The following is a 9,934-nucleotide window of genomic DNA, read 5'->3' as shown; positions in this document are numbered from 1 at the left end:
CTCCTCATAGAGCCTGATTGTAAGCAATTGCGGACTTTCTTGCCTCTTTTGCTGCCATTGTGTCTGAGACCAGTGGCAGATTAGGTACTAAAAGTGGCTCTGTAAAATTTTGTAGAAGAGGTATATAACATATCCTGTAGCCATGGCAGCATCACTGGTTGGCAGAGTTCCTGTACTGCAGAGATGGAATAACAGAATGGGGGGTGGGGCCACATGATAATACACATAACAGGTCCCACAGACACGTCGGCCTACCAGGAATCTTCCTGGGGAGCCCCATGGCCAATCCACCCCTGGTAGGATGGATGCTTGATATGCGTAGCTGGGTTTGGTTTGTGACCAGTGGCAAATTCAAAATGGTTATTGGCTGAACCTGAACTTTTTCAGGTTTAAGATTGCCAAGGCTCGAGATCAGTGTAAATTAACTGGGCTAAATGCAGAAGATGGAAGTGTCCTTGAAGTAGAATCCAGGCACAGTGGGCAAAAACTTCTTCTGGTAAGTATCACTTTCCTTTGGTGTACACAGCTCAATCCTCTGCTCCAGTGCTGGATGCTGCTCCTCTGTTTCGGTGCTCACATTCTCCAGGCACCCAGATACACATGCTCAGAGATTGGTACATGTTCGGTGTGTTCAATTTCAGTAGGATATTGTAGTGGATTAATCCAAATGCCAGTGCAATTATATTTAACTACTTAACAGGAAATTTTCCCCCCCCCCCCAAAAAAAAGCTCAGAAAATTTCGTTTTTTTTATGAGTGAATTAGGTGATGAAGATTAAAGTTTTCAACGAAGATTTTATTAGAAAAAAAACTATTTTTTAATATATATTTTTTTTTAAACATCAGAACATCAGTCAACATTGGAACATCGCTAAACATCAAGACCAGGGAAGAGATGTTGGGTGAGGAGGGTGCGGGGGGTGACGCTGGACTGTACGATCATTGCTGGCCACAGTGATTGGGACAGGGGGTGTGTGCAGAGCTGCAGCTGCGGGTTGTTGTTTTTTTTTTTTTGTCTTCTGATGCTGGCAGGAGGGGGTGACACAGGGTTGCCTGCCCGATCACTGCAGCCAGCAATGACCGGGACAAAAGTAGGAATGAGGGAGGGCAGAGCTTCGCTGCCACTGATGCCCGATCACTGCACACAGTGATCGAGACAAAGGGAGGGTAGGAGGGAGGATTTCTGCCGGGGGCGCAGTTAGGGATACACTGGAGGCAGAGACACTGTGAATACAGGAGGGCTGGCAGGTCCCTCTAAATGGTCGCATCAGATGCGACCATGTCACGGAAAGCCCAGCCTGGTGTGGCCGCATCTGATGTGAACATGCCAGGCAAGTGGTTAATAATATTGATTATGAGCACCACCCATATACATACAATTTAGTGTTTTACAATTTTCATATATTTATTTTATTTTTATTTTTAAAATATGCCTATAGGTTTTCTCACAACTCCTGTGTCCATACTATTAGTCCCCACTGTAACTTTGCCCCCCCCCCCCCCAGTGTCAATAGATCCCCAGCCACATAAAATTTTTAGCACCACAATACCTGTGATGAGCCTATGAATTGATCTGAGCAACTTCCATTCTGATCCTTATAATGCTGATCCTTATAATGCTTTGTTGGAGAATTTTGTGGTGCCTTCAGGTATGTTAGATCTTTAATTAGAAATGCATAAATATATGACCCAAAGAGGGTGGTATTATCATGTATCATGAGGACCACCAGAACAAAGATGCCTTGCCATGGCCTGGTGGCGAGTCATGTATTTGCAAGTGTGTGCAGCTGGGATCTCTGCTTTGCTAGTAACAGGTAGAATGTAAATCTAATTTTTTTGGGTGATTTGCATTATGCTGGGGGAATTTATTTTCTGTGTTTTCTAGATTAACCCCTCCTTTTTCATACACTTGTGATGGGCCTACAAATTGATCTGAGCAACTTCCATTCTGTATATCATTATACTGTGGGGCATAGATTGTATAAGTAATTGGAGGGTATGCTGATCCTTGTAATACCATGTACAAGGATCTTGGAGTGCCTTCAGGTAAGTTAGCACTCAAGTTGGAAATATCTAAATATATGACCTAAAGTTTATGCTATTATCATGTAGTGTGGGTACCACCAGAACACAGAAGCCTTGCTGTGGCCCTGTGGCTTGCCATATATTTGCAAATATATGCAACTGAGATCTCTGTATTGTTACTATCAGGTAAAATGTAAAGCTCATTATGCTGGCCCATCTGCGGTGTGCTGGGGAGAATTTGCTGGGGGGGGGGTCCAGCCTAGATTTACCCCTCCCTTTCTTGCATCTGCGATGGTCCTACAAATTGATCTAAGCAACTTAGATTACATGTATAACTATCAACACATTGCCTATAAACATTTTAACAATTTCAACATTATAACTGTTGACATTGTGGTGTCAACATTGAGAATGTCAGCATTGTCATGGGCGATATTTTGATTACACCCCATTTTTTTATTACTGTCTGCATCTAGGAATCTGCATCTGTATGTACACAGGGCATATTTTTGTCTGCATTTTTGTGATTCGCAAATGTACCCTAAGTTTACACTGGCATAATGAGAGCAAGAGCAATAGCTTCAAATTCCAGTCATCGGATTACAGGCAGATGAACATGAATTTGAAAAGTACATTGTAAATGAATGTATAAAGACTATAAGACGATTAATTCTGTAAGTAGCAGAGAATGTTTCATGAACTTGAACTTGACTCAGGGTATATTAAAAAACGGCTTCTTTCCGTGTACCATTGCCAGACTATTAGCTGCATTAAATTGGAAAGTTTTCTGTTCATAGTGTTATGTAAGAACAATTGATCTCTGAGAGATTTTTTTTTTAACACCAGCTTCGTAGAAGAATGTAACAACTCTGTTTATTGCCACAACCAGAACTTGCAATAATTTAAATGTCTCCTTTCTACTCTGTTACTATTGACCTTTTGGATTTTTTCTTTGTCAGTATCTGCTATCATGCTTAATGCTACTGTATAACATCCACACAACCTCTTTATTATTGTGTGACCTCCAGGAGAAACAGCATCCAGACCTGTGATGTATTGTAATTGATTCTATAGCACTTGCAGTTTTGTAACTCTCTGTGCTGTGGATTCACTAAGGAGGACAGGGATCAATAGCTCCCTATCACTTCTGAAAGCTTAAAGTGCATATCAGACCTTTCTGTCCTAGATGATAACTCAAAATGCATGTTACTGTATATACTTATTGTTTGACTTGATAAAACTTTTACACCAGTTTTCACTAGGAAATGAAGCATTACCCTATAAAATGTAAAACTTTCCTGGGGACACAGATGCTTCTGATAATTTTAAAGCTGCATTGCCACCTGCATTACCATCTAAAAATGTTGCTAAACTTTACAAGGATTTTTAATTTCTCATTAGCTAGTGTTTTATTCCAAAACGTTTTAAAACTACTATGATTTGCTCCCATCCCTAAATACTTTTCGGTATCCAGCTTAAATGACTATTGTCACATTGCTTTAATTTAATTAATTATGAAGCAATTTGAAAGAGCGGATTTAGGACACCTTAAGGATGGCATCCCGGAGGGTTTTGACAGCCACCAGTTCACATATAGGTCACATACCTGTAGATTCATAGAGGATGCTGTTTTACAGGTTATCTGGATGAAAGATAGACAGTGTCTAGTTAGACAGTCAATAGACAGATACCATATGTTAGACAGACATTAGGTCGGCAGGGTCAAAAGGTCGACATGAAAAAAGGTAGACAGTACAAAAGGTCGACGCGGTCAAAAGGTTGACATGAAAATGGTCAAAATGTTGACATGAAAATGGTCCACATAAAAAAGGTAGACAGTTTTTTCTAATTTAACATGTTTTTGGACAATTTCATACCCTGCAAGGGGATGCCTTTCTACAACTGGGGGTGCCGATGACAAAACTATCCACACAAACCACAAAAATGCAAAAAAATGGTGTCTATCTTTTTTGTGTCGACCATTTTTCATGTAGACATTTGACCCTGTCGACCTTTTGACCCTGTCTACTTTTTGTACTGTCTACCTTTTTCATGTAGACCTTTTGACCCTGTCAACATTTTGACCCTGTCAACCTAATGTCTATATAACATGTGGTGTCTATCTATTGACTGTCTAACTAGACACTATCATCCTACACCCGTTTTAGAGTTGTCCTCAGAGTTCTTTGTTATCTAGAGAATAGGGATTGATATGCAAGGCTATTGTTTATGGCTTATCATTTTGCTTTCAACATTGTTGTACTTGCTGTACTAATTGGCAAGCTTTTCCTCAAGGGTGTGTTTTAATCCTCCTTTAATATTCTTTATATAAATCTCGTAATAGTGGCAGACTATACTACAATAGTGGCATTGATTACTGGTGTGGAGGAGATAGTTATAGGAAATATGTGGAATAATTTGTTATGTGGGGGCAGGACAATTAAACCACTTTCCTGGCTTGTTTGCATGTTATGCGACTGAAGAACGTTACCTGTCCAGGTTGCATCACATGCAATGTACTGCCACAATGAGGGTAATTCCAAGTTGATCGCAGCAGGAATTTAGTTAGCAATTTGGCAAAACCATGTGCACTGCAGGGGAGGCAGATATAACATGTGCAGAGAGAGTTAGATTTGGGTGTGGTGAGTTCAATCTGCAATCTAATTTGCAGTGTAAAAATAAAGCAGCCAGTATTTACCCTGCACAGAAATAAAATAACCCACCCAAATCTAACTCTCTCTGCACATGTTAAATCTGCCTCCCCTGCAGTGCACATGGTTTTGCCCAATTGCTAACTAAATTCCTGCTGCGATCAACTTGGAATTTTCCCCCAATGTCCACTGCCACCTGCTGTCTGCTGTCCACTCTGTTTGCACCGGATGCCTGGCAGTGGCGCGACTGTCTCCAACTGCTGACATCACTGCTGGAATCGTGCCCCAGAATGCCGTGCGACTGGCATTCTGGCGCGCATGTGTAGGAGCCCGCAGTGCGGGGAGGGAAACTTAGTTCCACTCCCAGCACAATTTGGCTGATCTCTGCATGTGCAGAGATCAGCTGCAGTGATCAGTACATGCCAATGGGGTGAGGGATTGACCCCCAGGGGGGAACCATAACCAGTGGGGGTGGGGGAGGGGTGATATAAAGGTAAATAGTGAATTGATGCTGGAATGGGAGAAAGGGGTAAAATAATAAAAAAGTACCTTGGTCACAGGGTATGGTAACTGCAAAAAATGGGCTTCTTACAGGGGAGTTGATTTCTCAAACATGGATTTTTTTATGCTATTTTGGGAGTGTGAGAATTACTATATGAAGGATTTAAGACCACTAGAGAGCCTATTGCCATGGGGGGTGGGATGTTATCTTATAATAGGGGCCTATGGACATGGGTGGGATAGGGGGTGCAAAACACCTCAAGATATTTATTTTTTAAATAAAATATTTTAAGATTTTATTAAAAATACCTTTTAAACTTTATTAAGTAATAACAGAAAAAAAATCTGAGCAGTTTTGTTGGGGAAAAAACTTTAGTTAAGTGCTTAATGGGAAGAAAAGAAAACCAGGTAGTTAGTGGGTAGAAGTGGTCAGTGGCTTTAAGTTTTTAGGAGGTCATTTTACAGATGATTTATCTTGTCATATCTCATTAGTAGTTGGAAATGCTCAGCAATGTCTTCTCTTTTAAGCAGATTATGGGCAGCGAATGTACCGAGCCATCCTGTGATGTACAGTAAATCAGTTGCTTTATGATTTTTGAGCAAGACTACCTGATTGGTATAAACAGTCTAAGGAAGTGGATAATGGGCCCGAATAACATGTTACTAAAGTTTATGTATGGTCTAACATGACCAGCCATATGTGAGATGATGGCCACCTTTCCATGTTTCTAAATACTTTTAATAAATTAAAAGCAAAGACACAACTAGAACGATGTGTAGCCAACCGATCCGGTAGGTGACGGGAACCTGCATCGGCAAGCGCATACACACTTTACAATGCAGGGACGACGACGGAGTGATGAAGAATGCCATTCTGCATTCAGCAGCGATGTCTTCTTGTTGACCCTGCAGATGAACTGACCAGAAGACATTGCTAATGACCATGGCAGAGTGCAGATCAAGCATACACACTGATCAATATGCCTGATTTGTCTTTCTGATTTGGCTGAAAATGACAAATTGGGTGCCGATATTTGCATAGAGTGTACCTGACCTAAGACTTCTCAATCATTAAGACCTGTATGTGCCAGAACAGGAAGGGGGGAGGCAAATATTTGAGAGGTGTCAGTCAATACTGGCAGGGGCACAGGGCAATGCCTGGATGGAAATATTCACTGAAGCATCTTCCCTCCCCACATAGAAAGCCTTTTTCTGCCTGCCTCTAAGTCCCTCCTCCCCCCGGCATTCTGGGCATAGTAGAGACAAGCTTCCAGTGTCCACCGAAAGGGGAGAGTCACAGATTTTGTAGTATATCCAGGGCTGTGGTTTCTAGACAATTTGGCTCCCAGTGCGAGCATTAAAAAAATGTGCCCCCCATAGACATTCAAAAATGTGCCCCCCCCCCCCCCCCCAATAGACATTTAATAAAAACTATTTTGAGCTTGCCGAAGCGAGGGGGCGTGACCTTGGTAAAATGGGTGTGGTCTTGCTAAAATGGGCGTGGACTCACAGGAAAAGACTACCTTACACCCCAGTTTCTGAGAACAACACAATTTCGAAGTGGCGTTTAATTATGCACAAATAACACTGTATAGTAGTATATAATAAAAATGTCAATTTAAACACTGGCACAATCATATAAAACAGGAGCATAAATAAATATACATATACATATTATGCATTAATAAAAACACAAATATACTTAAAAAGCCATCAACTGTTTATAGAAAGTGTTCATAGGAGAAAAAGAGAAGACACTATGCACTCATGTAACTATAAATGGTGAGTATTCTTGATAATTACCAGTTCAATGGAATGCCTGTGGAGACTCTCAGATAAGTTCACAGGCAGTCTCTACACAGGTATAGCTGAGAAATAAAGTGACAACAATGTGGCAATATTGTAGCCGCTCCATATTATCAGCCTGTGGCTACTCACACCAATAGTTTAAGAGGCTAATAAAACCTCAGTAGGATGCCTGATAAACTTGCTGCATTCAACCCCATAGTATGCAGATGGAAATGTTTGGAGGAACGGGGCAGTAGTTAACTTGCTCCACTTCCCAGCATATGTGCCGATGATGTGTGCAGGCACTGGCAATCCTGTGCAGTGGACCTGCTGCTAGTAGATCTTTCACAAGGATGCAGCCACAATAATATGAATATGACCACCAGCAGCAGCAGCAGGCTGGAGGATTGTTTCCAATATTGCTGAACAATCATGCAGTCTAAATCAAAGGCAGGTAGTTACCAATGGTGACCAATGAGTGCAGATTCTAAAGTCCTCAATGACTGATCAGTGCAGATTCTAAGGTCATCGATGCGTTTCCCCGCACAACAGGGCGGCTTAATCAAGAGGCAAGGGTTCTCCTGTCTGTGTATGCAGTGGGTTCTTATTTCCAGATCACAGGTTTTGCATAAATAGGTCATTCAAATCAATTGAAATCCAAAGCCAATCAAGGTAGATTGAGTATTGGCTCCCCAGATTCTGACCCTGCAACAACAGATCTCGGTTAAGAAAAAAATCACCATATTAAGCCCAACAGAGTAATGCCCCTTGCACCATATTATGCCCTACAGTAAAGCTTATAATTACTTTTAAATCACCTGATCATTGCCAGGGGTTTCACGCTTGGATGTCATGCTCGTTGCAAGGGGTTTCATGCACTGGGTGTCATGCTCTTTGCCAGAGGTTTCATATGCTGGCTGTCATACTCATTGCCAGGGGTTTCATGCACTAGGGGTCATGCTCACTTCCAGAGGTTTCATGCTCTGGGATCCATGCTCGTTGCCATGGATAATGCTCATTGCCATGGGTAATGCTCATTGTTAAGGGTAATGTTCGTTGCCAAGGGTAATGCACATTGTCAAGAGTAATGCTCATTGTTAAGGGTAATGTTCGTTGCCAAGGGTAATGTTCGTTGCCAAGGGTAATGCACATTGTCAAGAGTAATGCTCATTGTTAAGGGTAATGTTTGTTGCCAAGGGTAATGCTCATTGTCAAGAGTAATGCTCATTGTTAAGGGTAATGTTTGTTGCCAAGGGTAATGCTCATTGTTAAGGGTAATGCTCTTTGCCAAGGGTAATGCTCATTGTTAAGGGTAATGCTCATTGCCAAGGCATGTATACACGCTGGTGGGAACAACCGCTCCATGCTGCAAACCTCCCACCCCCCGAGCGGAGTACTGTGTAAGAGAATAGAGGAAGAGCAGCATAGGGTACATAAAGTGCCATGACGCAATCGCACAGCTCACACACCGGTAGAAATGGCAATTAGTATACCCTCAGAAAAACTCATCTAAAGTATCAGTCAATGGCCCTTATTCTCCTGGGGTCCTTAGGCAACTGCCCATTAAGCCCATACAAATAGACGGCCTTGTTGGCATCCCTGAACAACACAAAAATAGCAGCGCTAACAGGAATCTATAATACTATGAGTGAGAAGAATTGAATGAAAAACATGTATTCATTTAATTACTTTACACATAAATAAAAACAACATTAAAAATCAATAAAAACAGTAAGAAAAAGGGTCACAGTAATAACAGCTGCCTATAGAGTGTGATCCATTCCTATTTTTGATAGGCTGGATTGCAGATGGCTGAAGGGAGTAATAAAGGACTGACGGCACAGTCCTGATGGTATAACTTTACCACAATGGTACCGCTGGAGGTGTAGTCCCTTTTAAGTGTCCCTTTGATGTAATCAGAAACCAATCAGGGTTCGGGATCCTCACTAGGTCGCGATGTCCTCCTTTTGTGGAGAGGATTCGTGGTACTCCAGATGCAGTTAATCACCTTGATTTTTCTGCCAAAATTGAAAGTCCAGTCTTGGTCCGGGCACACAAAGGCAGCGATCAGTCTGGTAAAAATTGACCCAAAAAGCCACCGAGGGCACAAGCACTGCTGATTGGTTGGACTGTTCCTCCAGTAAGTGGACATGAGTGGACATAAATCACTCCTCTCCTAAATTACAGTACATAATAAAGTTAATCTATGTCTTGACAGTGTTATCAATAAATGATACAGTACCAATTAAAGGAAAAATAAAACAAAAAAATAAAAATAAAAAATGTAAATACTTATTCAGCTTGCAGAAATACTTTTGTTGCCTTCTTTGAAAAAAATGGAAGATTATTTTGTTACTGCTGACTGGCTGCAAATATCAATGTAATAATGTGAATAGATTGCAGCATCTACATTACAATGGCATAACTCAGCCAATGAGAACTCTCTGCAGACTGTCAAAATCATCAGTTCATAATTTGCACTAGGAGTCATCCACTTTCTGAAAGCCTTTCTTGTGGTCAGCATGGGACATATTTAGCACATTCTCTTACTTGCTGTTCTTTGCCAGTGAATACACATATCCACTCAAACATTCAGTCTGCCTATCAAGGGCCTAAGTCAGCATCAATTGCAAAAGCAAAATCTTCCTCTAATGGGCAAAACCATGTGCACCGCAGGTGGGAAGGGCTGTCATCAGAAATTGTGGGGCCCAGGATTGAGAAAATAGGCAGCCCCCCCCCCCAAAAAAAGAAATTTTTTATATATATATATATATATATATATATATATTATAATAAGAATTTACTTACCGATAATTCTATTTCTCGTAGTCCGTAGTGGATGCTGGAGACTCCGTAAGGACCATGGGGAATAGCGGCTCCGCAGGAGACTGGGCACAAAAGTAAAGCTTTAGAACTACCTGGTGTGCACTGGCTCCTCCCCCTATGACCCTCCTCCAAGCCTCAGTTAGG

The 9,934-nt window shown here is 41.5% G+C and overlaps 1 long non-coding RNA gene across 2 annotated transcripts in view; it reads right to left on the bottom strand.

Annotated features, from left to right (window-relative positions):
* Positions 1-8,126: 8,126 nt before the first annotated feature.
* LOC134947748 (uncharacterized) overlaps positions 8,127-9,934 on the bottom strand; it is a 42,929-nt gene continuing 41,121 nt past the window's right edge. For both annotated transcript variants that reach the window (XR_010182743.1, XR_010182744.1), the window contains one exon: positions 8,127-9,140. This is a non-coding gene — a long non-coding RNA (uncharacterized LOC134947748). The remainder of the gene's footprint in view (positions 9,141-9,934) is intronic.

Source organism: Pseudophryne corroboree, chromosome 8 (assembly GCF_028390025.1).
Source record: "Pseudophryne corroboree isolate aPseCor3 chromosome 8, aPseCor3.hap2, whole genome shotgun sequence".
In the NCBI taxonomy this organism is placed as follows: domain Eukaryota; kingdom Metazoa; phylum Chordata; class Amphibia; order Anura; family Myobatrachidae; genus Pseudophryne; species Pseudophryne corroboree.
This window is presented reverse-complemented; position numbering and strand designations above follow the sequence as displayed.